Source organism: Vanellus vanellus (genome assembly GCF_965231255.1).
Source record: "Vanellus vanellus genome assembly, contig: HAP1_SCAFFOLD_746, whole genome shotgun sequence".
NCBI classification, from domain to species: Eukaryota; Metazoa; Chordata; class Aves; order Charadriiformes; family Charadriidae; genus Vanellus; species Vanellus vanellus.
In genome coordinates this window covers 24,891-27,702 of record NW_028126898.1, presented here as the reverse complement: position 1 = coordinate 27,702, position 2,812 = coordinate 24,891, and positions in this window count along the sequence as shown.

Below are 2,812 nucleotides of genomic sequence, written 5' to 3'. Positions count from 1 at the left end.
AAGACGGCAGGCAGCCGGGGCCGAGGGCTAGTGGCGAGGCGGGGCCGGGACGAGCGGGGAGGCGGGGCCGAGGAGGGCGGGAGGCGCGGCAGAGGCCGGGAAGGAGGCAGGACCCACGAGAGCGCTGTACTGCGCGGGCGCGGCCTCCCGGCTGCAGTACCGACTTGCGGCCGCCAGGCGGCAGATGCGAGCGCAGACCATCGCGCCGTAGCGCGCATGCGCCGATCCCCGGCCGCAGTACCGCCGTTCGGTCGCACGGTGGCGGCAGCGAGCGCGCGGCAGTTCGCTGTCCTGCGCACGCGCGCCCCTCGCACCATCGCGCTGTACTGCGCATGAGCGGCTCCCCGGGTGCAGGACCGGCTTTTGGTCGCCTGGTGGCAGAAGCGAGCGCAGACGCGCGCCGTACTGCGCATGCGCGCATCCCCGCTGCAGGGGCGGGGGAGCCGGGGGCCGAGCAGGGCTGGGCGGGGCCAGCGAGGCGGGGCCGGGGCGGGAGGCGGGGCTCCGGCAGAGGTCAGCCAAGCGTGGGAGGCGGGGCCCAGGGGACGGGAGGCGGGGCCGAGGAGGGGTGGCAGGTGGGGCAGCGCGGGGAGGCGGGGCCTATGGCAACCGGGGGCGGGGAGGGGGCGTGGCCGAGGAGGGCTACAACCCCCCTGCGCGGGAGGGGGGGGGAACGGGGACGGACCGCCCCCAGGGGAGCCGGCCGGGGGAACCCACAGCGGGGGACTCACGGGGGGCGCCCCACTCTCCGCAACTCGCCCACGCTGGAGCCACCAAACTGCCGCCGCTGCACCCACCTTTTCCTCACGTCGGGGTGGGCGTTTCTTCACTTTTCCACAGTGCTCAGCTTTGGGGCTTTTTAACGCTTATCCACCACGCAACCATTGGTGATTTTTGCTTCTGAGCGTGGAAAAGGGGTTTTTTGCTTTTCAGCTGCACCAAGCCAGGTGGATGGGGCTTGCCCGGGAGACCCAAGTTGGGAAAGTTTTTCTTCTCTTTTTTTATTTTTATTTTTTTTTCCCAAAACAGAAAATTGGGGTTGTCCCGCCCCCCCCCCCCCCCCCCCCCCGCAGACCCAGAAGTAGGGCTTTGGGGTACTTTTGTGCTGTGGTGGCAACTCCCGCTTTGCGTGCACAGCCCGGCAGGGGAAAGCGGCCCCAAATTGGGATGGGAAAAGGGGGAGAAGGGGAAGGGGTAGTTTTTAAAAGCGCTTTTACATCTTAAAAAAAAAAAAAAATAAAAATGGGGAAAGGTGCAGGGCGGTGTGGCGGGGTTTTAAGGGCTTTCCGTAAATAGGCTTTCCTTGCATTTCAAAAACCTTACCGAGAATAGACATGTCCCCTAGGTATCCATTTACACACAGACATAGATATATTTAGGGTCAATATAAGCCTGAGGAATACCGGAAAACCTCGAGGAGCTGAAGGGGAGAGACAGAGCAGGTAAAGAAAAGGGCGGGCAGCCCGGCAGACAGAGAACGACAGAGCCAAAAATGGGCTCTGGGACACACCTTTTTATAGTCTAAAATCCTTTACGTAACAGAGTAGATCTAGGGGTTTATTCCAAACTCCTCCTATGTAAAGCAATGAATATTCATTTATTAAGAGACTAAAATGTGAGATTTTTCTTTATTTCAATGCCTCACGCCCATATTTACAGGTTTTAAACTTTGCTAATCCCCCCCCCCCCCCCCGAATTTTCAGACATTTGGGGGCTGTGATCCGCCTCTTTTCAGGCGACCCCCGTGTGACCCCCCCATCCCCCACTCACCTGCTCCTCTGCAGCATCACTGCCCACGCTCCCTCAGGGCCCCTGGGCTGCCCCAAATGACATCATCACCCACACACACACACCCCCTTTTTATTCCCCCCCCCAAAAAAGGCACAAAGCCAGCGGACCCAGGGCTGGCCCCGTCCCCTCGGGCCGCTCAGCCACCTGCAGGCAAACCTGGTGTGGGATCATTACTGGAGGTGACTTAGAAATTAAGGTAATGCCCCGTTTTGAAGAAAAGTGCAGCGTGGAGGAAACTCTCCAGGGCAGAGTGCAGCTGGTGTGCAAAGGACGCGTTTCACAAAGGTCCCCGAGGCAACCTTAGATGTTGACGACATTGGGGGAGTCCGGTGCGCCAACTCTAAGGAAAAACAGCGCGGCGGATGGAGCGGAGTGGAGATGCCACGGCCAAACTCTGCGATCAAATGGGAACTTGAGAGTCAAATGGAACCCCTGAAGGCCTTATGGAACTGATAAGCTGCCCAATTGTTACCCTGAGCCAACCATCTGTCATTTTGGACAAAATGCTATCCTTTGGGTGAAATTTGCTCATTATAATGTCATTATAATACCAAAACACACCTCCATCCCAAAAGCTACCCGCCTCCGAGGTGCGACCGCTCCTCACGGAGTCCTCGCTCTGAATTTTTCGTAGTCTATACCTTTAAAAGCCAAGCGAGAGAATTTTACACCAATCGTAACACAAGTAGGTATGACTAGAGTCCATCAGGCTCCACCTGAAAGGTTAAAAAAAAAAAAAAAGAGAGGTATGAAAATAGCGTCAGAGAGGAGGGATGTCAGGGAAGATACCAACGCGGGCAGGGAAATGCCATGGCCGACCACCTGTGACTGCTGGCGTCCGTCGACGGGCTGAGCCTCTCCTCGCCCCCCACAAGGACGCTCGTGGGGAAGATTCGAACGCTCGGCTATGCCAAGTGCTTCCCCGGGAAACTTAGAAATCTCTATAGAGTTGTTTTAGAACTTAGCGCATTTGTAGCCAGGCTGTATCACTAACATCTTTAGTATTCGCACGGGCTTTGCA